The sequence below is a fragment of the Podarcis pityusensis genome (genome assembly GCF_964106645.2).
Source record: "Podarcis pityusensis genome assembly, chromosome: 2".
NCBI lineage: Eukaryota > Metazoa > Chordata > Lepidosauria > Squamata > Lacertidae > Podarcis > Podarcis pityusensis.
Window position 1 is genome coordinate 53379574 of NC_138029.1, and position 27083 is coordinate 53406656.

At 40.5% G+C, this 27083-nt stretch overlaps 2 long non-coding RNA genes across 3 annotated transcripts; one reads left to right on the forward strand and one right to left on the reverse strand.

Annotated features, from left to right (window-relative positions):
- Positions 1-4090: 4090 nt before the first annotated feature.
- On the reverse strand, positions 4091-9550 carry LOC308472425. Its single transcript, XR_013983502.1, has 3 exons — positions 9240-9550; positions 9068-9132; positions 4091-5522 (listed from the first exon to the last, which is right to left on the reverse strand). It is a non-coding gene; the product is annotated as an uncharacterized lncRNA (long non-coding RNA).
- A 50-nt stretch (positions 9551-9600) lies between these two features.
- Positions 9601-25508, forward strand: LOC308472420. Of its 2 annotated transcripts, XR_013983490.1 has the most exons (3): positions 9601-10505; positions 15026-15229; positions 25030-25508. It is a non-coding gene; the product is annotated as an uncharacterized lncRNA (long non-coding RNA). The 2 variants fall into 2 exon arrangements; XR_013983491.1 differs by lacking the exon at positions 25030-25508 and having other exon boundaries at positions 15026-16585.
- Positions 25509-27083: the final 1575 nt, after the last annotated feature.

Genomic DNA, 27083 nt, shown 5'->3' on the forward strand with positions numbered 1-27083 from the left:
CAGTGGTTCTGAGATCACATCTGCCAGTTCTTTTAATACTCTTGGATGCAGTTCATCTGGCCCTGGAGACTTGAATACATCTAAACTAGCCAAGTATTCTTGTACTATCTCCTTAGTTATTCTGGGCTGTGTTTCCTTTGCTGAATCATTTGCTCCAAATTCTTCAGGTCGGGCATTGTTTTCTTTATCGGAGAAGACTGAGGCAAAGAAGGCATTGAGGAGTTCAGCCCTTTCTGTGTCCCCTGTTTGCATTTCACCATCTTCTCCTCTGAGTGACTCCACTGTTTCTTTGTTCTTCCTTTTGCTACGAACATACCCATAAAAGCCTTTTTTGTTGCTTTTAACCTCTCTTATTCATTCTGAGTTCATTCTGTGCTTTAGCTTTTCTGACTTTGTGTCTACACGTGCTGGCTATTTGTTTGAATTCCTCTTTGGTGGTTTCCCCCCTTTTCCATTTTTTGTACACATCCTTTTTTAATCTTAACTCAGTTAAAAGTTCTTTAGATAGCCACCCTGGCTTCTTTAGGCACCTTCCATGTTTCCGTCTCATTGGTATTGCCTGACGTTGTGCTTTTACTATCTCCCTCTTAACAAACTCCCAGCCATCATGAACTCCCTTTCCTTTTAGTATTACTGTCCATGGGATCTCACCCAGCACTTCCCTAAGTTTTATGAAGTCGGCTTTCTTAAAGTCAAGAAATTGAGTCCTAGTATGCTTGGCTGCTCCTTTCCGCTGTATAGTAAACTTCAGAAGAGCATGATCACTCGCGCCTAATGATCCTTCCACTTCTACCCCACTAACCAGGTCATCAACATTGGTTAGGACCAGATCTAAAATGGCTGTTCCTCTTGTTGTTTCTCCCACTTTCTGGACAATGAAGTTGTCTGCAAGGCCAGTGAGGAATCTGTTTGACCTTATGCTCTTGGCTGAGTTTGACATCCAACAAATATCCGGGTAATTGAAGTCCCCCATTACTACTATCTCCCTTCTTTTTGCATGCTTGGCCATCTATTCCAGGAAGGCATCATCTATGTCCTCCGTTTGGTTTGGGGATCTATAGTAAACTCCCACAATGAGGTCACTCTTATTCTTCTCTCCCTTAATTTTGACCCAAATGCTCTCACTTTGGCTTTGAGGTTCTAAATCTTGGATCTCTTCACAGGTATACACATCTCTGACATATAACGCCACTCCTCCTCCTTTCTTGTCTGGTCTGTTTCTCTGAAATAGATTGCATCCCCCCATTATTACATTCCAATCGTGGGACTTATCCCACCAGGTTTCAGTGATGCCTATTATGTCATATTTAGTTTGCTGTACCAAGAGCTCAAGCTCATCTTGTTTATTTCCCATGCTTTGCGCATTAGTGTACAGACATTGAAGTCCATTAATCATTCCCCCGTGTCTCTTATTTAAGGATTTTTTCCTCCCACCACTAGGTCTGCGTGTGAGAATGAGGAGAGATGGGTCAGAGCAGTCCCGGCCCCATGGCCACAGAGGAAGTCATTGGTGAAGTGAGAAAGGTGGCGAAAAGCAAACTTTTTTGAGATTCTGGTCCATGGACTCTTCCAGCTTTGGTGGTGCTTAATGGAGGCAGTGAGAGATTTTACTTTCTTGGGCTCCATGATCACTGCAGATGGTGACAGCAGTCACGAAATTAAAAGACGCCTGCTCCTTGGGAGAAAGGCGATGGCAAACCTAGACAGCATCTTAAAAAGCAGAGACATCACCTTGCCAACAAAGGTCCGTATAGTTAAAGCCATGGTTTTCCCAGTAGCGATGTATACAAGTGAGAGCTGGACCATAAAGAAGGCTGATCGCCGAAGAATTGATGTTTTGAATTATGGTGCTGGAGGAGACTCTTGAGAGTCTTATGGACTGCAAGAAGTTCAAACCTATCCATTCTTAAGGAAATCAGCCCTGAGTGCTCACTGGAAGGACAGATTGTGAAGCTGAGGCTCCAATACTTTGGCCACCTCATGAGAAGAGAAGACTCCCTGGAAAAGACCCTGATGTTGGGAAAGATTGAGGGCACAAGAAGAAGGGGACGACAGAGGACGAGATGGTTGGACAGTGTTCTCGAAGCTACAAACATGAGTTTGACCAAAGTGCGGGAGGCAGTGGAAGACAGGAGTGCCTGGCGTGCTCTGGTCCATGGGGTCACAAAGAGTCGGACACGACTAAACGACTAAACAACAACAACAACATACCTTGCCAGGGATGCAAAGGATGAGACAGGGCCACTGATCTATCTCCTTGCCAAGGGCGCAAGGGAGCCTTGGTATGCCTCTGGTCCTGCTTGTGGGTTTTCCACAGGCATCTGATTGGTTCCTGTGAGAACAAGATGCTGGACCAGATGGGCTGCTGGCCTGATCCAGGAGGCTCTTCTTGTGTTCTTATGTTACTGGACTACAGTGCCCATCACCCCTGGCCTTTGACCATGCTAGCTGGCACTGAGGAGTGCTGTAGTCCAAAACCATCTGGAGGGCACCAAACTGGCTTTCCTTGCTATCAAAAGGTTTCTTAATGTATTTTGGAACATCTCCAAACACACACACACTCCCATGGCACTGAATTTGATTAAATACTACACATTCCTGCTCTTTGCCTACATCAAACATAGAATGTAAGCATTTGCTTGACCCTTTGTATTACAAGCATGATGATGATGAAGAAGAAATTGGCAGAGCTCACCTTTCCCTTACAACCCTTACCAACTATCTCAGGAGAGCTTAGTCCTCTAGTTTTACATACAATAAAGAAAAGAGACATCTGGTGGCTAAGCTGCGTAATAGCAAATAACTAACCATCCAGCCATCCCAATTGTTGGCATCTCTCTGGCAGGGTCAACAGAAGCAGAGATGAAGAATCAATGAGATGATATTATCTTCCCTCTGAAAATAAAAAAAAGAAGTAGCTCAGACTTAAAATAAAACAAGGAAACTTTCAGTAAGAAGAAGCGATTCACTCAAATAAAAATGATGGAAAATTCCACAGAGAATAGGACTGGGAGGGGGGCTGTTGTGGTGGTGTGTATTTGGCCATTTCTTCTTCCTATCATCTACCGTTGCAAAGCTTGCTGTGCTGGCCCAAAATCTAGTCAGCTTTACAAGTAGATTAATGCCTTTCCTCCATTGTGTTGCATAGGCATCCTTCCAGCTCTACAGTGTGAGAACCAGAAAGACGTCAACACTTTTGGCCATGGAGAAACCTAATTAAGCAGTTATTCCTGCTCTTTGTCTAAACCAAACTGAGCATGTAAGTGCTTTCACTCCACCTTTTGTACTATGAACACTGGGTTTTTTGTCTGAAGAAGCAGTCTATGGAGCCTGAAAGCTCACATAATGTCCTTAAACTACTGGTTGGTCCAAGCATCCCGTTGATTCTATGCCTGGCTTGTTTGTCTTTGGCAGGAGGCAAATTGCTACTTACACAAAGTGTCCTTATTATTTACATAGCACCATCAATGTCCATGATACTTCACAGAGTACAAAAAGACACACTATCCTGTTTTTGGAGTTTAGGGCATTTTTATTTTATTTTTACACTATTGTCCAAGGAGAGGCAAGGACATAAGAAAGAGTTATGCCCTCTTCTTCATTCTTGGAAGAAGAAAATAGCCACCCTTGAATCTGTTTTATTAGCAGGCAATTTTTATAAATCATCCAAAGTGTTACAACAATGTTTGGGAGGTTTGCAACAGTAAATTTTGTATTTATTATGCCATATAAAAGCAAAATGACAAAAATGTCATGGGTTTGGCACATGACATATTCATTTTTCTTTTAAAAACTCCTTTTCACAATCGAGTTTCGGGTGTCTATGCTGTCAAAGAACGTGATTTTTTCCAAATTTTAAATTGTATTTTCATTGCTTCTTTTGTTTTATTGTATTTTATTGCATTATAACTTGAATTTTATGGAATGCAAATTGTAATGCAATACAATACAATAAAAGAAATAAAGGAAACAATTAAAATACAATTAAAAACCATATAGCAGCTTACAATTCCCACAATGGGCAAAAAATATATATCATCAAGTGGTCTGCCAAGACTGTCAGCAATTTTCAAGGGATCAGGGAGGGGGGAGAGTTTGGGAACCACTGATTTAGAGAAATATTCATTAAAATGCTGAAGAATTTTCATGAGGACTTTAAAATAAGTAAATAAAACATGCTGATGTGGAATGGAAATGTGATGATCTGAACCTAACAATGGGAAAATGAGGGAATCTGAAATTGACAGGTTCACACATTCCTGATTAATTTCCCCTTTTGCCAAAACACCCAAGCACAATCTTGTCAAAGTCAAGGACTTCTATTAGCACTTGCCCTTTGAAATCAGTGAGAATTAACTCCAGCTTATTGAACCTTTTAATGCTACATTAAGGAACTTCCTCTTGGCTGCACTTTCATGGCATCTGAATCTGCGTCTGGAGATGGCTGCCTTGTTCTTCCCAATGACCAGGCTGACCCTGCCTTTGTGACCTAAGCACAAATATTGGATGTTGTTAACTTGCTTCCCCAAGCTGAAAATAGATGCCAGGGAGACATTCAGTAACGTCTGAGCAAAGAAGCACTTCTCATTTTGCAGACACCTTCTTATTTTTACATGTTGCGCGATAGGTTTCTGAGAAGGCGCACAGACTTGTGAGCTGTGCACTCTGCGTCCTTTAAGGAGGGCCAAGTGAGCTGGCCAGTTAAACGTGAAGTGATGACTGCCGTCTTGACTTTGCAAAGTCCCCTTTGGTCTGTTTTTAGAAGGCCATTAAAGATAAGATATTAGCGAGCTGATTTCAAAAGATGCTGGGTTCGGGGGGATAATGCAACCGTGAAAGGGCAAGAAGGGAGATGTGGCTCTAGAGAAACATCTTCCTCAGATAGACAATCTTCTTCATAGCTGTTGTAGCCCAAGCTATGAGCTCAGCACTTCCAGCAGCATTAAAGTCATGCAGGAATGCATTTGTCTGCTCAGACTTATAAAACAATCATAAGAGGCATTGATGATGTTGGTGGCCTACCAGGGATGTTCTAATTACTGGCAATTCTATGCAACATTAATGGACAACCATCATTTGCATGGGCCAAGCTAAGACATTGCAGACATTCCCCGAAAGCTTCATTACAAGTCTGTTTGGCTTAGCCGGCATTGCTGCAACAGCTGCTTGTGGTTGATGGCAGCAGTGTATCCTCCACCCTCACTCCTCGTTGTGTTCATGACCTCTAGGAACCTGCGAGTTTACAGCAAATCATTCACAACTCCCCCCACCCCGAAAAATAATTTGATCAAGTCAGGCACAAGCTAGCATCGTGAAGAGAGCTTGTCTGCAGACACCTTTGGGGGCTGCCTCTTCTACTTCCTGAGCATTAGAATCCTTCATTTCAGATTCCAAGCATGTTGCTGTCTCTGGGTGACTGCCATGACCTCATTTACAAATGTGTGCAGTTACATTGATTCATCTCCAGGAAACGTGGACTCATTTGCTGGGTCCATCTAGCGATATAAGAGCAGGGGTTGGCTCTGAAATATGAAAAAAACAAAACACCTAATCAGATATGTTCAGCCTCAGCAAAGGTTTGTTTTTCTTTTCAAATATTCTAAGCAGCACCTTTTCTTGTTGTTAATGCTACTACATAATAATGTATGGAGTATAACGTTGTTGTTGTAATTATGGCTGCTGATAATTCTATTTCTTTGTTCTGTTGACTTTGAGGGAATACAGTGATTAAAAAAAACACATGGCTTGAGCTCAATTGTGTTGTGGATTGTGTGAATTACGGCCAAATTCTTCGGCAGCTATTACAAGATTATAAATATACAGATGGGACATAAGAATGCAAATAAGATGATAAATTGCTGGCAAAAAGTTACAACGATGAAAGTGGGAGCGGGAGATGTGAGGAAGTCTAAAGAAAATGTGAAATTATGTTAAGACATATGTTATATTGTTTATTATATCTATTTCTATTCTAAACCCTAATAAATATTTTTTTTAAAAAAAACAAATTCTTCGGCAGCTAACTGTCAACTTTTGTGGGAAAGTAACATATAGACACCTGCAGGGCTGGCCAATGATATTTTTGCTGCCTGGAAATATGGAGCTTGCTTGCATTCTGTGCACAAGACAAGGCCCAACAGGACTCTGAGGTAACTCTTACTTCAGCATCCTACATTGCACCCAAGGAAAGTACACGAGCTGATGCTAAGGCAGGTCTCAGAGCACACAGAGCTCTGTCCAACAACTTTCCGCCAGTCCTCACCTCCTGGCATCTGCCACTTGGTGGGTTGCCTTGGGAAGGGCTATGAAACAATTTGTTCCTGTTTTCTTTCCAAGTTGTGATTTGGACACAGAGCACTTTGCAGCTATTTATGACAAAGCATACTTCCCTTTTTATCAGAAAAGCCATTCTTGAGCTTCCTAATGATCCAGCAATTTTTTTTAAAAAATTTTTTGCTGGTCATTCATCCCACCCTTGTGTTGGCTATTCACATCAACCTCATCTTGAGTTTGCAATCAACTTTTGATACAATAAGTGAATGGTAGACCTTGGATAAATTCTGCTGCAACAGCCGTAGATTCACCCACAAGGTAAATTTGGATACTGTAGAGCACACCAAATATGGAAATGGTTAATGGCAAAGTTGTTGTGACTTGATTTCATTTATAGCTTGCAATTTGCGTTCTGTTACATTCTAACATATCCCCACCCTTTCTCTTCCTTTGTTTATCTATGTGTAACATTCCTTTAGGGGTTGAATTTGGATAGAAAAACATCCACTTGGGATGGATGCCTAATTTATCATGTTTCTTTTCTTCTGTGTTTTATGAGACACTTGAAACATAGCTGGCTTTGGGTGGTGGTGGCAGTGGTAGCAGCAGCAGCAAAATGCACCATACCCTCTTTACGCTGGGTAATTTCAGGGCATTGACACTCTGTGATGGGTGTGTACAAAGCAAACTGAGAACACCACGAAAATGGAAAAGATGTTCCTGGCATCTGCTTTCTAAACAGAGCTCAGATTTATTTGAACTGCCTTTGATGTTTTAATTACAATATTGATTCATTCTCAAAGCAGTAGGTCTAGTTTATCTTGCTCATAATTCATGTACAATGTTTTTCCTGTTCTTTGGCACCTCCAATCTAGACTATACTTAGGTAAATTTCCTTTTTGGACAAAATCAAGCAAGGTGAACAGGGCATGATACTTCCTTGAAGCAGAAGGCATAGCATATTAATTGAAGGGGTCTGTGTGACTGGGGATGCCTCCAGACATCTCCCCAAACAGAATATGTACCAAATTCTGGGGTTCCAGTTGGAGAGGATTTGCTCCCCGGATCTGAACATGCACTTAGATCTTGTGGGTGGGTAAATAATGCAGTCCCAGTTCAGAGGCTCCACTGGGCCTTGCGACAAATGTGTGAGTACAGGGAAGGCACTGTATTCGTGTAGTGCTGTGATATCACCATGTCCCTCTGGAGCAGGGATGCAAAAAGAATGCAACGAGGTCATAAACAGAAAATCTGGAAGTCTATTGATTTGCCCATTGCAGCATGGAATACACATTTCCTACTTATCAATAAGATGTCTGCAAATGTAACATGAAGGCTGGCAACATTAACCTTGCCATGTGGGAAACCTTGCAGATGAACACAGTGCCTGGAGACAGACAACAGGTCATGTATCCACAGCAGTGACCAATACCACCTCCCTTGTTCTCTTACAATAGAAATAGCGCCTGCCTGAGAGGTGCCAGAACTGAGTTCCAGCGAATTGCAGCATGAAAAATGTCCTGATGGTGCACCTGTAGCAGCAAAACCAGATGCCTTCACCTGCCCCACCTGTAATAAAACACGTCTCTCCCATATTGGTCTCTACAGCTGCAGCAGGCGCTGTAACTCTCCAGTGGTTTGACTTCACTCCCAGTGGCGAATTCTTCCATTCTCTCTCAAGACAGATGAGTGCCAACATATGGCATTTTACAATTTTTGAATCAATAATCTGGGTTTGAACTGGAGCTAAATCTCATTTAGAAAGTGCCAGATTTTGTCAGTTTTAGTAACACACATTACTTTTCACCTGGAGTTTTCATTATTAAGAAGCATTCATAGTATATCAATGTGATTATTTCAAAATCCTAAAAAGTAACATCAGTTGATTTCTGACTTATCCCTTTGGGACACCATTCATACTGGTTATTCACACTTAAATGTGTTCCACAATGTTCTGCAGATTTCAGTGTTCTCTCTCTCTATAGATGTGCTTGACAATATACAATATTATGTGCATTTCTGTATTAAAGCACTTTTTACTTTTTTCTAAAACCAAACAAGAGAAGGAAAGTGGAATGCCACATCTGTGTACTTTTTCCTATAACACTTTATGGCTTACATTTTTGATTTTTTTTTGTTTTCTTTCTTTTTGTTTTGTTTGCAACTTTTTTTGTTAACAAATAAAAAAAATTATTTTGACTAAAGGCAATTAAAAAAGAAGGAAAGATTGATCATAGCATGGTCATGCTCATCATATCAGTCCATTCTCATTCCCATTTCTTGGAATAGCCCACTTGGATTACCATTGTTAAATTTAAGATTATTTCGTGCTCTCAGTTAGTTGCACATGCCTCATCAAGAATGGCAGCTTTAAATTCTGGGTGGGTGAGCTTGTCACCTTTTGACTTCGAAGTGATCTGAGTGGTTCCCCCCCAAAAACTGCAAATAATTGTTTTCTAAACCCATATGATCTTAACAAAGCACCTACCTCTGCTCACTTCCCTCTCAAAACAATTAACCCATCTGGGAATACCAGCGGTGTCATTTTTTATACCTTAACAAGAGTAGGAATAGGGTGTGTGGGGGGGGTGTATTTATTTCCCATGTAAAGGTAAATTTTCGTATTTTCACTTTCCAAAACATCTCAAGAACCAAAACAAAGCTATCTTTCAAAATCCACACTAATCTGAATTTTGTAGTTCTCTAGCCATGTAGTGTGTACAAAAAAACAAAAACCCAAACAAATGCATATACTAGTGAAAATGCATACATATTAGAACAAATTCACACTTACAATGCTGGTGAATTTTCACAAGGACTTCTTAAAAAATCAGCAAACTTCTGTGAAAATGTGGACAACTAAAATGAAGATAGAAACAATGAGAAACTGAAACTGACAGATCCACCTATCTCTAAGCAACCAGGAACAAGGACAATATCATCTCTCCTTCTTCCCCTTCCCTCACCTCTCGGATGTGTTTCTTACAAGTGCCAGGAGGAAAAGTCCTGCTTCACCCTTGGGAGATGTATTCGCAGCCACTGTACATTTGCACATGTGGGCTTAGTTTGTATTTCAGTCTTTGGTATTATGTCACTGCACTTCTCACTTTCTCTGAAAGCCAACAAGTACATTTGAAGACGCTGCTGCTCTTAGTTACAAGTTACAACATCATACTCCAGAAATATGCTAAGGCTGTATTCACTCAAATAAAGTATCAACAAACAGGAGAATTCGTTAAATGAGGCCAGCTTCCCAGCTTCCCATTATTTAAAAGCATTTCACCTTAAAAAACCTCAGAGAACTGACACACAAAGCAAACACACCCAGATATTTTAACATCTGGAACTCTTGAGTAATTTTTTCCAAGACTTATTCTTTAGACAAGGTTTTGGCATAATCCTTTATGATTCACACAGATAGTGACCTGGAGGCCCTTGTGGTATTGTCCTCATTCTGCCAAGTCTGTTAAGGGGATACAGAGACAACTCGCGGCATTATGGAATTGAATTACACGGCCGTCGTTTTTGTAGGATCCAATGGATCGCTTGCTCTCGGGCTGCTTTCCCAACGTACTGTGAAAGCATGACTTTCCAAAACAAAAGCCGTTCCCATCCTGCCGCCTTCACTGTTGGACGGGGAGGGAAGGCCTGAGCCAACACAGTAGTGTTTGTTTCGAGGCGAAACAGGATGTTAAAGCAGAGCTAAGCCAAATACTGTGTTCAGAAGAGAAGGTAGATATGCTTAAACTGTAGAAATTTCCCTGGCAAAATTCATTCTCAGATGGGCAAAGGCAGCTTATTTATTCAAGGAAGCAGATTTTGGACTCCAAAGCCACAGCTTTTATTATTATTGTTATTATCATGACCTCAGGGACATTGTTCGACTCCATTACCATCAAGCTTATCTGGAGACACTCTTTTCTCCCAGGAGATCTATTGAGGAGGGGAAAGAATGCATCCAGGGGAATTGTTGCAAATATCGCCTGGGAGATTATCAAATAACCTTGCTGAATAACCTTCCTTTGGTACCTCAGAGCATTGGAGGCGGCTGTGGAAATGTTCGCTGTGAAGATGAATTGACGAAGAAACATCTACAAAGCCTGAGACTGAATACTTGGAGCCAGTTTTCCTATCCAGGCAAGTTTAGGAAGAAGGAGCTGCAAGCAATTCCTGGATATCTTTCTGAGGAGAAAATAAGGAAGCGTGTGGAGATTTTTCTTCCTCCTTTGCAGGTAACCTGTTCATTTCCACCTTAATGCCAAATGTTGTTGTTATTGTTGTTATTATTATTATTACAGCTCTATCCTACCTTTCCTCCAAGGAGCTCAACGTACCATACATGGTTTTCTGTCTCCTGATTTTATCCTCACAGTTCAGTGAGGTTTGCTAGGCTGAGGGGAAAGTTCTGGCTGAAGGTCACCCACTGAGTGTCATAGCTGAGTGGAGATTAGAACCCTGGTCTCCCAGGTCCTAGTCTAACACTCTAAGCACTACACTGAACAGGCTCTTATTCTATGTCCAGCAGAAATTGGCCACTTTGAGTCAGTCCACTGGTCTGTTGGTCTTAGTATATAGGTGCTCTGACTGACAAGGCATCAGGAAGTCATAGCTGCTAGTCTTACTACCCGAGACTCTTTTAAACTGAAAATTAAAATTAAACCCAGGACCTTCTGCATGCAACACATTTGTTCCTCCACTGAGCTATAGCCCCTCCCCTTACTCCCAACCATCAGCTCCCCCTTATCACAGCAGAAGGATTTGAGCCGATGCCCTCAAGGGCACATCACGCAAGCATGAGTCTGAAAACACCAAACCACAATATCTTGCCATTTATTAAACATGCGGGAGGGAGAAACAGTTTTGGAACAAATGAGCACATCCATATTTCATCCCCAAAGATTCTTACGCTTTCAAAATTAGGATTTGTTTTAAAAACGTCCTCCAGATGATTCTCCTCCACCAAGAACATTGTAAAAATAAACTTTTTAGATATATAAATTGTTGCCACATTTCAGGGAAGCGGGTGACTCCGTTTCACACACACACCCAGCCGGGTGTTTTGACCTTTTTTCATTTGAACAGCAGCAGCTCGCTCCCCCAAGCCCCCACCCCACAGCCCCATGGATAGCAAAGCCCTTTGAAAAATATTAGGAGTGTTTTTTTTAAAAAAAGCAGTATGAAATATGGAATAGCGGAGGTCAAACGCAACTTAAGGGTTATTTTTATTAGACATTTGGAGCCCTCTGTACTGCAAAGAGGGTTACATTTATCTGAATAAAATAAAATAGAAAAGAGCAGATGTCGTATTTGGTATGTGCAGCCCTTTGGATCTGCTCAAAGAATGTGTCTGGATTGCAACCCTTCTCAATTACTTCAAGTTTGCCTCATTCGCAGCAGGCGCTGGTAAGCTGCTCATTGATCCCCAGGGCCTGTCGTTTCAAAGCTGCTGATGAAGGGACAGCAGGTAGCTGCCTGGCTTTTGCCGTTTTCTAGGGGCGTCAGGAGGGCAGAGTCATCGCTGACTACTTGATGAACAACCAGCCCCCCTGAGGCTGCTGAAGAGCAGCAAAGCAGACCAGGTTAATTAATGTAAGAGCAACAGGCACACTTTGCTAAGTCGCTTTGAGGAGCTTAGTTAGGCAGAAGGCAAGGAATGCATGTATTAAAACACCTACCTAGCTGATTGAATAGGTGCTTCCTTGCTTTGCTGCATGCACTATAAAAGTATATGAAATATAAGTTATTTGGTTTAATAAAAAAAGCACATCAAGGTAGGCACCGTCTACGAAGCAGCTCTGTGACTTGTAAAGTTAATAATAATACTTAACATGTGTATAGTGCTTTCAAGTGTCCAAAGGGCTTCCCATGCATTATTTAACTGTAATCTTTACAATAACATACCCCAGGATGTCCCCCCTAAAACGAGGCATCCCATTTTTTCCCATGAAAGCATGGAAGCCATTTTGGTTGCTGTGATATTCCATACCCTCCAACATTTCTCTAATGAAAATAGGGTCGTTGCATTCCACAAAGCGAAATTAAAGCCATTTTTTTGCAATAAAATAACAGTAGCATATGGCAATCAGTGATGCACTTAGATAAATAGGGCCACTCCTGCTAGACCCTGGAGCCCTGTGAAAATAAATAGTATTAAGCAGATGCCAAAGACATATAATATGGAGTACATCCAGATCTGTTGCATAAACATGGTGCCACCACTGAGAAATCCCTGCCTTCTGAACCACTGCACTTTATTTCCAGATCTCAGTTTCACCACTACTCGTGCTTTTGAACTGGATTCATCCAAAGCTGCTGCCTCAGTTTAATGTTAAATGAACTGATTGACCAGGTTTGGAGCTGGGCTGACTAGATTGGCATAGAAGCTAACATATCATAACAGTTCTGCGTGACTTTGCCAAAAATTGCATTTTGTATTATGCCAGTGTAATTCTAAAATGAAAATGCAGAGTTGGATTGAATTGGATTGGATACAGACTAGGTGGAATTCAGCATAGCACTATGGCAAGTTTTTTCCACTTGCCAGATGGCGCTCTCCCCCCCCCCAGCACACTGTTCTGGGGGTTCTCTCATGCACCCCTCCCCAAGGAAATTTCAAATCCCACAAGCAAAAGAGGTGAGGAAAACCCTTTTGCACTAGCAGAAGTCCATGTGCAGAAGTCCACTAGAGAGACTCCTGCCCTAAGACTGCAATCCTATACCTGGGGAAATAGACACCTCACTGAAGTCAATGCAACTTATTCTGTGCTCTAAGTCAGTTGCTCATGAATCCCATTGACATCAGTGGGAAAAGTCAGTCATCACTTAAGCCCCATGGATTTCAATGAGAACTAGATGCAAGTAGACCCAACTCATAGCCTTAGGTCCTAACTTTCCTTCTGCAAATGGAATCAAATTCAAGGATGTAGCATGGGGGCTTCTGCCTCCCCTTTCCCCTAGCAGCCCATTGCAACCATCAAAAACCTGGTCCTGGGGGTTGGGCAATCCTTGGGAATGGTGTGGAGAGTTGGGAAAAATTATGCCCCCTCCTTTTCTGACCAGAGGATCAACTTATGAACCAGGCCCAGATCACCCTAAAGGTAGCTATTACTACTGAAATGTTTAACAAAATGCCATTGAAGTCTCTGCAGTTAGGGAGACATGATGCTTTCATGTTTTTTTTTATTGTGAACGGTAAAAATAATTAAGCAATAATAAGCATCAAGATACCTAGTAAAAGAGAGAGAGAGAGAGAGAGAAGAAAAGTTTCTGGGGGGAAAGAAACAAATATTAATGTTTGCGGTCAATTCCTCTTCAAAGTGAACCAATTGCATTTTTAACTGAAATATATGACAGATAGCTGCGGCACTAATGTTTTTCACTGTTAATAAGGTCGATATGGAACAGAGCTCCTTTAGAATATATATGGCAAAATGGAAATGCATGCTTTGATGACTGCTATAAAGCAGGCCAAAGATATGTCATGTCCAATTAATGTCAATAAGGAACATCTGTATTTAGGCACCCAAGTTACTTAATGCAAACATTTCATAATTATATACTATAGCACACATGGAGCATTATGAGATGTGGTGTCCCAGTGTGAAAAATATTCACATTTTTCAGATCAGTCAGCAGTCTTGGTCTGGCTTTGGCTCAGCTTGCCGTCTCCCCATAAGAGTATTTCTTTATAATATTGAATTAAGTACAATCCACATTTTTTCTCTTATCTGTGAAATCTTGTGGTTGCAGCTTGACTATTTTCATAAAATGAAAGGTCCATGTGCACAGAACGTTGGGAAGGTTTTCCACCCCACCCCACCCCTTTCTTTTTAGTGAGACACATCTGTTTCTCTCCCCACCCCCACCCCTACCCCAAGCTAGGAAGCAACGGCTGAAGCATGAAGAATGCAATCGGCAAGACTCAAAACTTGCACTGTTGTGGTTTTGTTTTTTTTTACTCTATGGAACAATGTGATTGTACACAGAAGAACATTGTGTGCCCAGTCCAGTCCCTCCCCTGTATATGCCACTCTTGTGATTGTAGCTATTTGCGCACAAAAGGGTTGTAGGTGGCGAGAGGAGGTTGGTGGTAAAAATAGATCTTTGTGCATGATGGCAGCATCAATGCATGTATATAAGCTGTATATATATGAAGGGTCCATCAGAGATTTAACACAGCAGACAGAACTTTCATGCCATGGCAGGTGCAAAGATTTTCAGTGGGGCCAAATCACACGTTCTGCTACCATCAGGAGTAAAGTATAGAACAATCAAGGGTATACATGCATGTGTGAACTAGTTCTCAAAGGTATCCTGTCCTATCCATCGTCATTTGCTCTATTCTTATTGCTCAGGCTGTTAGCGCTAATGTAATCAAAATGGTGCCATGATGTAGCCATCATGGCACGATAATGTAGTCAAAACGGCACCTTAAGAAGTATCAGCAGGCTTGGGGAAAACCTAATTTTTGCCCAGACATGACACATGAGGTGGGGTACTGCTGAGGCACCACTCCTCCAGCTGTGGTGGTGCTGCTGCTTGCTCAGACCAGGATGGGGTAGGCAGGGCTGCGGTGAGGGAAGGCTCTGGATTTGCTGCAGAAATAATAATTAAAAAACCCCTCAATGGCGGGGGGGCCTCCAAAACATCCCAAAGGGTTCTAACCACACTTGGTGCCTGTGGAATGCTGACTGTAGGGCTGAGAGTGATTGGAATCCTGAATAACACTTGAAGCTGCAACATTTTGTTGCAGGTGCCACATATTTTGTTCTGTACCTAGAAGAAAATAAGATGGGACATAATAAGAGCAAATGAAACCACAAGTTACAAACAGTTTGGTGAGGCAAGGATACAACCAACAAGAGATTTTTCGATGTGGAGAGATGAATGCCATTCCTTTTGCAGTGGAATCAACATAAACATAAATGAAGCTGTAACTATGGATGTACTAATCCTGGTATGATTAATTGTCTATATTTTAAGCATGATATAATTAATTGTAAATCTTTGAATTTACATGTGTGTGGGATGTGAAAACTGACATCAAAGAAATAAATAAATAGAGAATAGCCTTGCGCTGCACAATTTAGAACCCTCCTATCTCACTCCTTGGCTGCGTTTAACTTAAGACGAGTGATTGTTCTCTACAGGAGAACACTTAGCTAGAAGAACATAAGGTTAGTCTTCTTTAGGAGGACTTCGTTTCAATCCCTATTTGGGCTGCATGTGAAGAAGGGCCAAAATTTAATAATGTTCACCTCCTTTCAAATGGTTGGCGCCGCTTGGGAGGAGACAATCGGCCCCAGTATGCGTGGCACATTTCTCCCACCGCCGCTTTTGCCAGCAGCCAGTTTGAGCAGGCACTCTGCAGCAACATGCAGATTGGAAAGCTCCCCATCTATTGAAGGTTGTCAAGAGAAGGGGTGTATTGCATTGTAGCAAGCCGCTTTGAAGGGGGCATTCACAATTTGAGGCACAACATGACCCCTCCCTTAACAAGCACTGTGGCAATATGTGCTGGCAGCCAGAGGCGGCAGGGGGAACAGATTGCAATCTCACAGTGAAAGGTGTTGGACTCTCCCCACCAAAGGGAGCACTATTCTTTTTTGGGGGGGCAACATAACCCTACTCTTATTTGCTTTGAACAACAGCCCTTTTTTTTTAAAAGAATTCTCTGTTCAATGACAGATCCTTGAGGGGCAGAGGTTTACTTTAATTACTAACCTTCCTTTTGTCTGGGATCTCACTTGTTTGATGACTTTGAGGTGTGTTTGTCAAATGTTTAATGAACTTCTTGTGGGGCGCAATCACCCTCCACTTATCTATGATGGTTGATTCAGTGCTTTGAAGTAATATCCAAGAGATCCTGTTGGAATTTGTCTTATATAGGAAATGGGTTTTGACACCTACATTGTTAACTGCATTTTAGCTCCTAAGAAATTTTATTCTATTTCCCACCTGGCCATTGGAATCGGGTCAGAATTGGCACATGAAGCCATACATTTTAAGGTCATCTACCATTCCCAAGCATCAAAGACTATGGTGAGGAATAGCTAAATGAAGCTGGAGGAGGAAGTTCTTGTCTTTTGGCGGTCTCTGCTGAGGCAGACATTTGGTTTCAAGATGTTGACTTGGGGATTCACAGGTCAGAGATGATTTTTGGTATGGATCTTGAAGCTACCCGTAACTTTTTCTAACAGATAACTGTTGAAATAATGAATTGATCTGCACATTTTTAGTTGTTCTCCATTCTGAAATGCCATGTAAATATGTGTGTGGATTTCAAAAATTAAGAAATGTTTTTTCTCTGAAATACTGCATGCTAGAAGAGTGCTCTTTAAATGGATGTTAGTTTGCCCCACATCTCCAAGTTTTCATGTACATCATCCAGATGTGCTTTATTTCAGGTCTGGCTTCTTCCTTGGTTAAATCGAAAGTGATAGCAACTCCACTGGAAGTTGAAAGCGATTGTGAGAAACTCTTCATACTAGTTTTGGAGTTGACTTTGTAACCCATCACATCCACTTGCTGAATCTGAACAGGAGGGTATACATTGCCAATACTGTTACCCCAGTTTATTACAGACCTTGCCCATTTACACTTGACCAGTGCCAAGTTTATGTATAAGCTAAACAAGCTATAGCTTAGGGCCCCACTCTCTTGGGGGCCCCAAAAAATTTAAAGGAAAAAAACCTGAATGTATATTTCCAAAATATAAGATAAAACACAAATTACTTGGATAAAATACATATTTTGTTATGTGCAAATGGCTTTAGATACCTATTAGGTCCATAAATTACCATATAGCAAAAATTCAGCATGAAAAACAGCGACAATTTGTTGTTGACAAAGGACAGCTGGACGTATAAAGGGCCTCATTACCTTCAGTAGCTTAGGGCCTCATCAAACCTAAATCCAGCCCTGCACTTGACAACATCATCTGAACACAGAAATGTTGTGAATGAGGCCCATCACATGGATCTTTCCCAACTAGTTGTCACTTGTGCGGAAAGAAACTTTGGAACATTAGCTGTTTAGATCAAGAGCTTTCAAGCTACAGCAGAAAGGATACGGCAAGCAAAACAGAGCACATTTAAACTTTGAAAATGCTTCTGGAGTCTGAGTTGTTGAAGAGGGAGGGAAGAAGGGAAGAAAACCACAGGCAATTTATCTCTCTAATTATATTTATATCCAGAAAGAATAAAGTATCAAGACAAGATCAGAGAAAAATCAGATAATTATGCATTTTTACTTTTATAATGAAGTATCACACTTTAACAGCCTTTTTGGCTTCAACATCATCTCTAAATAGAAGAGGCAGTAATTTTAATTGTTAATTTTGTATCAGCCGTATTTCCTTGTTTGCTGAGCAGAAATCGTGGTGCAATGCAATGAATGAACCACACGTACATTGCCTTGACTTCCTTGAAAGAGAACTATAAGTGTGTACACACACACACTAATAATAATAATAATAATAATAATAATAATAATAATAACAGCACCAACAGTGTGATTACGGCTGTTTCATTCTGAAACGGTCGGTAGGAAGCATGAGGTCAGACAGCTGAGCTGAGTAGCCAGTTGAAGTTTTGTGCACACTTTCTTGAAAATAAGCTCCATTGAATTCAACAGGATTTCCTTATGAGTAAACAAACACAGGGTTGCATTGCATATCAGTCAAATAAATTAAATGTCTTATTGCCAATAAACAAGGGAGAAGAAAAGGATGAGAAGGATAGATGTTCTTAAAGAGGCAAAACTGGAATCCAGACTTTGAACAATTTCATAAAATTTATGTGTATGTGTTAAATTTGTACCCCACATATCCATCAAATGTTGTCCAAGGTCCACTGCAAAATAAGAACCAAAGCTTAAAAACAAGGCAGGCAGAACAAATAAATAAAACCAACAAATGCAACAACCATTTAAGTGACAGCAACATAGTTACAATAGTTAAAATAAGACCAAAGTTCTGTCTAAATAAAAAATAAATTTGCTTTCTGGCAGAAGATCATTGGAAATATGGAAAGCCAGACCTCTCTCAGAAAAGAGTTCCAGAGACGTAGGTCAGTCACTGAGCAGGACCTCACTTAAGTACTTACTAAATGTGATAGTGAGACAGAAAGAAGGGTCTCGATCATGACCATTTTTTATTAAAACAGGACCTCTGTTTCTATAGCAAAGAAAGTCAATATTGGGCTAGAATAGGTACTCTAATAATCTGACTTGTTATCAAACTGATTCATATACAGTGGTACCTCGGGTTACATACGCTTCAGGTTACAGACTCCGCTAACCCAGAAATAGTGCTTCAGGTTAAGAACTTTGCTTCAGGATGAGAACAGAAATCGTGCTCCAGCAGCATGGCAGGAGCAGGAGGCCCCATTAGCTAAAGTGGTGCTTCAGGTTAAGAACAGTTTCAGGTTAAGTACTGACCTCCGGAACGAATTAAGTACTTAACCCGAGGTACCACTGTATTCTAAAATCTCAGTGGAGGAATCTTGTGTCTGAGGCAGGTTTAGAGTAGCGCCACCAGTTTGCCTGCATTGGGTGCACAGGTGAGGAAGGCACCTTCTAAAAACCCAATAAGCACTTGCCCACTTATTATACCCTGTTGTTCTTCCATCATGGAGCCCAGGGCAACATCCATGGGGTTTCTGAAGCTGTCTTCCATCTAGCACCAACTAGGCCCAGACCTGCTTAACTTCAGCAGGGTGGCTGAATCATGTCATATGTCCTCAGACCAAGCTTACCCCAAACAATGTAATAGTGAATGTGGAAGAGAAGAGAAGAGAAGAGAAGAGAGAAGAGAAGAGAAGAGAAGAGAAGAAGCCCTCAGAATGTCTGTGCATTTGAGTCATGAGCAAGGGGAAAATGCATAAGTAATACCTAATAAATCTGCTCTCGAGTCTTATTAACGACTAATGGGTTTTCTGTCTCTTCTACAACCACCTCCCATGAAATGCTTTGAACATGAAAAACTACAGAATTTGTTTGATTCCCACCCACCCACTGTTCCTTCCACCACTCCAATAAAACTCTGGAAATTAAACTTCAGTATATGTGTAAGTTCTAATTATAACATGACAGAAGAACATTGCACATTAAGCCTGGCTTGCTTCCAGGGAATAGAGTTGTATTTTTCAAACGATAAAAAGTCCCTTATTGTACAGTCATTTCCACCCCCACCCGACATGTTTGAGTGCCAGCATGATTTCATAAATATTGCAAGCGGGGGATTTCTACGAGGAAATGATAGATAAGTAGATCTGGGCTGATGTCAAGAAAAGTTGTGTTGTCAAGAGACACATTTTGAAAAATGCAGCTACTGATAAAGATCATTAACACACCAACCCTGCGCACACTTACATGGGAACAAGTCATATTGAACTTAATGGGAAGTAACTTCGAGTAGACATAGAAAGGCAGTAGAGGTTACTGGTTACTTCAAACCATAAAGGGAGTTATTAAACAAACAAACAAAAATAGCAACCGTTCCCTTGATATATAAAATTAGTACATTAAAATAATCCCAGCTGATACAAGGAAAAAAGGTTGCATGATATAATAGTACTGAAAAATAAATGAAATGAATTAAACCCAACCAACTTTGGGTTGGGTTTAACCCAAATATTTTCAGATTAGAATGCACTTGACACACCTGACTGCCTTGGGTAAAATTTAATGTTCAGTTGAGAGAATAGTTCTGAGGAAAATATTGTTAAATAATAATAAACATATTCTTTCTAAAACCTACACATTGCTTTTAGAACATGGCTCCAAAATGGAGCAAGTAAACTGTAAAAGGGTTTGATGGGCTCAAGGCATAGTAGATAACATTCGCATGCCAGCTGGGAGAGTTTGTGCGACAATGGATTGCATCCAACTTTGTTTTACTCAAAGTAGACCCACTGAAATGAATAAGCCTTAATTAATAATGTTTATTAAGGTCAATAGGTCTAATCTGAGTAGGACTAGCATTGGCTACAACCCAATGTACACAACTTTTCTTTGAATATGATTGTTATACTACATTTTCCCCTTCTCATATTGTGGGATTGTCCACGGTCTAAAACGGTTTGGGGAGAAATTAGAAGAGTATTAGTGAAGATCTTGAGGTCTTATATTCATTCCACTACAGCTACTATTCTTCTTTCTGACATATAAATGATAAAAGCCAACAAAATGACAGAATGTCTTTATAGGAAGCAATTGACTGGTTCAGATCCATACTGGTGTCGTAAAAGCACCTTTTTGAAGCACACGATGCTGGCATGTTCCGTGGTGTCATCTTTCAGGCAATAAATTATTGTTCATATTAACTTGGTTTAGACAAATCCTTGATATGTGCTGATGTTCATGCACTCTTAAATTATATTCCTGTGGTGTGGGGACTAATCGATGGACAGCAAAAATGGTCTTTGCGAGCTCTTGTGATGGGTAAGAGACTTCTATTACAAGGCTGGAAGGACAAACACCCACCAACTACTACTCTGGTTTGAAGATCTCATTGTCATTTCTGTTTATAGTAGTCAATCTCAAATAGAGACCTATTTGGATATATGGTCTGCATATATTAATCTATATATATTTAAATTAGGACTGATGAAATATTCTTATTTCCCATGTCTCCTGGCAAAAGTTTTTCCCTTTCTTTTTCGTTATATTTACAAATAATTCTTTTTAAGAATTTAACATCCTGTATGGTCACAGATACTAGGGTTCTTCATGTAAAATACTGGAGGCTTCCATAATACCACCTGGAAGGGAATGACTAGGAAAAAATGTGGAATCATGGCACACTCATAGCAAAATCGGTAAAACATATATGAAAAGATGGGAGGAAGAGAAAAAATGGAATATGTTTTGAAGGTACTGGACACCTTTGATTACCTTCTGAGAGATCGTTTCCTTGCAAATGTATGATTTTTTTTGTCAATGCTGTAATCAATCCTATCTTACATTTTTGTACTGATTATTTTTTTTAACAAATCTTAATTGTTTCAATCTATTTTGTACAATCACTGTTGCGGGTTTCTTCTTCCTTTTAATCTTTTCTTTTAACCCAGCCACAGCTCCTTATTTTTAATAGATGGTAGATCGATCGATCGATCGATAGACAGACAGACATTGGAGATGTGTTTTCTCCCCCCCCCCCCAGTTTTCTATGTTGAGAAAGTGTTTTGTAATGTGGGGAAACATTTTAAAAATGACCTTTCTCAACTTCTGATTGAAACGGTCAACTCCCAGAAGGAGCCTTTGACATGATTTTGCTGAACATGTAGAACAGAAAACACTGTATGTAGTGGAACAGAAAGCAAAGATGCTTGTGGAAAGAGAAAGGAGGGGAACAAAGAGAGAACGAGACAGAATCTTCTGCCAAGACAAGGGAGATAATGCATGCAGTGCTATCATCAAGAGTCAGCAGGAGGGGGCCTCTGTTGAGGGCCCCAACCTCAAAAAGGGCCCCAATGGCAAGACTCCCCTGCCGCTGTTGGATCATAAAGGGTCTGAAGATAAAAATAATTTTGGAGGTGGGGGCGAACGGTACAGGAATAAAAACTTCTGGGACTTCCTCGCTACATGGAGTTGGAGAACCCCAGATACCGAACCCCTACTAGGAGAGGCTTCTCAGCAGAAGAACAATAGTTGTTGTTCTATGTCCTTGTGAGACTGATTTAATGACACATACTAGCTCCTAAGGGGGTGTTGCTAATCAGAATTAATTAAAATGTCCTGGGGAAATTCTTACAAGCATGAAAGCTGGAACTGGGGAAAAAATAAAGGGATCTTCCAAATGTGTCAAAGCTTTCCCATCAACATGTAAGCTGCTGACATATTAATTCACTTCTACAAGCACCCGTTTTAAGATTTCTTGCCAGTACTGTTGCTTTTTTAAAAAGTCAAAACACCAGATGCTTTTAAACGTATCTCTCTGGAGATCTACCCTCCCTTCAGATTCATTCATCAGATTCTATAAAAAGGAGACAAATGCTTGTTTTATGTTTCCAAGATGACACAACATCAAAGGACTTGCATATTAAAAACCTTAATTACAGATGATTGGTTGATTTTTTATATATTATATCAAAAAAATCCCTTCTGAATTTGATTAAACAGGAATTGCTACTATATTCCTTGGGATACAGTCTGTAGCAATCAGTGCAGCCCTGAATATCAAATTATTACTTTTGGCATTCAAGGCTAACACTTTTCTCACTTATATAATTACAATGTACAACTTCAAATTGCTAGTTTCAAGACCAGTAGCCCCATAACTGCTCTGAAATTATGCCTCACGTCAATAACTTTAGCACCAACTCTTGCTTTTATTTCAGCAGTTGTAGTGGTTTCAACATACATTTTGGAATAATAATAATAATAATAATAATAATAATAATAATAATACCTTTATGGAGGATACAGCTATCATTGGCTGCTAGTGAGGATGGCTATAGGGTCAGAAGCACTGCCAGGCATCCTACTTCTGAGCACAAGTTGCTGGAGAACAGGGCTATTGGGCTCATGTCCTGTTTGTGGGTTTCCTGAAGGTACCGTATCTGGTTAACCACTGTGGGAAGAAGAATGATGACCCAGATAGACCTTTGGTGCCTTTCAGCAGGGTTCTTCTTATGTTCTCATGTTTTTAATACTACGCTCCATAGATTGCAACCTACTTGGCATTCTGCGGAATCAATGGAGCTATCCTCAAGGATATGAATAGACAGGCATTGGCTTGGACCTAGATGCTGTACTGGTTGGTCAATCAAAACCCTATATCATATGGAAACAAGTAGGGTGAACAGGATCATACAATCTTAGATTTAGCTTATGTTGTCCTTCAAGGAGAACTTTACTGGCTTATCAAGAACACCTGATCCACCTACTGGGGAAAGAGAACATGAAAGAGAACAACTGTGGAGTAGTTATTGGTGTCCATTTCCTAGTTGTGGCATGGCCAGATAAAAGAGGGGAAAGAAAATAAGATTTAACAGAAAAAGAAAAGGGAAGGAAGGCAGCAAACAACAGAAAGGGGGGAAGTCAGGACAATGAAAGAACAAGAAAAAAGAGGCGACTTGGGGGAACGAAGGAGGACTAGGGGGATGCCCCCAATTATTTGGGGGACTAAATTATCTTTCTTCCTTCACCTATAGTGGGGTACTGAAGACTCCCTTTCCCCACAAAGCCCTTACAACTTCAAAACAAATATCAACATGTTCAGCATACTGTGAGAGGACTATGGCACAGCTGTGTAATCTTTTGTTTGTTTTGTAGTGGCGTGTAATGGCTGCATACCTACACAAACTGTTTAATTGGAGTTCAATATGAGTCAATAAAGGCCTTTGGCTAGTCAGGTAGTCTCATAATGTACTATTAGTATGTGTTATGAATATTTGAAAGGAACCAGTACTCAACTTCAGTTTCTATTTATTTTGATCTTTCCTCATGCATTTCTTGTTCTTTTTGTTGTATTATTTGATTGTTTGATTATTTGATTGTTGTTAGCCGCCCTGAGCCCGGCTTCGGCTAGGGAGGGTGGGATATAAATAAAATGTATTATTATTATTCTTTTTAAGGAACTACCTAACTCCTTCTTATATCCCATGTGTCTAATTGCATAAAAACTTCTCACACTACACAGTCTTTTGACACTGTGTAAAATGTGTGCACTGTGCATGTTACAATAAATTTTAATGAGGGATCTCCTGCAGTGGTCTTTCATATCACCTGCTACCTAATGCTTTAACTGGAGAGGCAAGGGATGGAACATGCCATCTTCTGCAATCCAGAGCATGTGGTCTACCACTGAGTTATGGCTTCTTCTCAACCTTTCTCTTTGTTTGAGGAATCCAGACTATAAGTAGGGTTCTGTTGGCCAGAGTGGTTGTCCTGTGCTCCTCTTATGCAACACCACAGACTGTCATTATGGTCTTGTACACATTATAATAGAATGAGTTGTGCATCTCATTCTGGGCTATTGGCACACAAGTATGAAACATGTCACTGTATCATATGAATGAAGAAACGTTTTGAGGCTCGGAAAAATCCACCTAATTCTTCCCATCTTGATTTTGGCTGAAACCATAGGCAGAAAAGCCATCCTATTAAATGTCAAGATCTTCTTGTGATGTTTCCAACCATAGATGGAACAAGAAAATTGTTGACTATTCCACAAAAGAGTCTGTTCTCAGCCTGATAAATGTTTGGTAAAGCATTTCAAATGGGAAAAAAGAACCTTTTGATGTTGATCCATTACAGCCTCATATCAAATGTTAAAGCTGTCCTGGAGCTTCACTCTGTTTCCTGATTCTTCCTTCTGAACCTTAGTAGCAGAAGTAGCCCAGCCAGAAAACAATTATGAAAAATAACTTGCTTTGAACTTGCCAGTGATGAGGTCTGACTAATTTTAACCACATATGATGATAATTATTACCTAGAGCATTTAGCACTGAACTCAGAAATTACTGATGTTTATACAAAGAAGACAAGTTCAGAGTACCAATTTGATTTGGGGGCTTAACATGAAAGTGTAATTAGTAGCTAGCTGTTCAATACATGATTTCTGCTCCCTTTCAATCCTGAACAATGTTTGGGAGGATAATTAATCTGCAGGATCCAGTCCTCGGATACAGCAGCAGTTTGGGGTTCAGTGCTTTGCTACAATGTATGTAGGATGGATGATGATTGTGCAAGAAATCAGATGACTCTGGTAACTTAGAGCACAATCTAATGCATGTTTACTTTGCATTTTAGGTGCTGGAATGCAATTTCATCTTTGAGCCACTTGGAATAACACTGCTCGTTCCTCCAACACTGCCACTGACAGTGGCAAAGGAGGAGGAGGAGGAAGGAGCAGCCTGAAAGGGGCCCTCACTCAAGAATAAGCCAAGGGGGGCTTTTTCAGCATAAAAAATGTGCTGAAAAAGTCGGCTTATACATGAGTATATACGGTATGTGACTATTGCTTCCATACAACTGAATAGCAGACTGTGTTTAAATTGAACAGAGGTGGCCCACATGGCACCTTCCACTTGTTGCTGGACTATAATTCCCATCAGCCACCATAGCCAGTGGTCAAGGATGATAGAAGTTGTAGACTTCTAGCAGCAATTGGAGGGCACCATGCTGGCTGCTCCTGAAATTTGCCTTTAAAACTCTCATTCAGAGGCCCTTCAGTTATCTAAGCAAGCATTCTGCTTTGGAGGAACCTCTAGAACATGGGTAGGCAAACTAAGCCCAATCACCTTCTAAATCCAGCCCGTGAATTGTCCAGGAATCAGAGTGTTTTTACATGAGTAGAATGTGTGCTTTTATTTAAAATGCATCTCCGGGTTATTTGTGGGGCATAGGAATTCATTCTTTTTTCTTTTTCAAAATATAGTCCTGCCCCCCACTTAGTCTGAGGGACAGTGGACCGGCCCCCTGCTGAAAAAGTTTGCTGACCCCTGCTCTAGAATAATAACGGCATCCTATGACATATATTGAAATGCATTCATGCACCATTTCCCCTCATCTTGCTTGGAAATCCCTCCCAAGTCATGCTCCAAATGTATAAGAACATTCTGACCATAAATTAAGCAGTATTATTATTTATTACATTTTGTAATATTATTTTTTTAACTATACACAACATAGCTGCAATGTGACAGGTAGATGTAAATAAATAGACTTTCTTGCCTGCTCCAAGTTGTTTTATGTATTTATCACATTTTCAACACACCAAGGAGGTCCAGGAGACAAATAGCATATCCCCCTATGTGGCTGAGAGAGTGACCAGCGCACCGAGCTTCATTGCTGAATATCCAGGTTTGAACCCGAGTCTTCCTTATCCAGTAGTGGTGCATGTCCAGAGCTGCCCTCCTGACATTGGTGTCACTGATTCTTACCTGAGTGGGGATGGGGCAGGGTGGGTGGGTGGGAGGGAGATCAGGCCTATAGGTGTGCACTGATGAGACCAATCCTATTCTCCTATTGGTGCACAAATGGTCCTCCTCCTACCCCAGCAACCTGAATGGGCACATTGACTCATTATTGCAGATCTGCTACAATCCTGCTCAATTTCTCTCTCTCTCTTATTTTCAAAAAGCTTTGTTTATCAAAGTAGAAAATGACAAACAAGAGGTGTAATTACCACATTTTTCCGTCTATAACATGCCCACATGTATTTTGGGGGGCTCAAAATTTAGAAAATGGGGGGAGATTGCCTCTGTGTATAAGACTAACCCCCCTTGTTGAAATTATTTTTTAGTAAAAAAACCAAACCCTAGTCTTATACACGGAAAAGTACGGTAAATTAAAACAAACAAAGCAAAATGTCAGTGTGTGGCTATAGACGTGAAAGTAAGCACTTCGTGCAGTGTAGCAGATGCAATAAAATGCTCTCCAGGCAATCACCAGTGTTGTTTTGGAGTTTTCGTTGGGCTCAATATTTAATTTGGGGGATGCTTACTTTTTGCTGTGCTCAGTATTAATTTTTTGTATCTTTATAGTTAGACCTTAATATGGGGATTGTTGAAATATTTTCCTTGAAAACATTTACAAATAGCTGATAGACAAGGAATCAGAAGTTCTTTATTTTGCTTTCTTCTTTTTCTCCCATTATTCCTTCTCTTTTTCTTCTTCTTTCTCTTTTTCTCTTTTTCTCTCTTTCTCCTCTTTTCTCTATTTTCCTTTTTTCCTTTTCTGTTGTGGTTTGTGCTTTTATCTAGATTGACCTTTTAGTTTTGACAAAAAATGGTATTTGATAATAATGTCTGTTTTCCTTTTTCTAAATTCCAGAATATATATATTTATTTAAAAGAGATGCT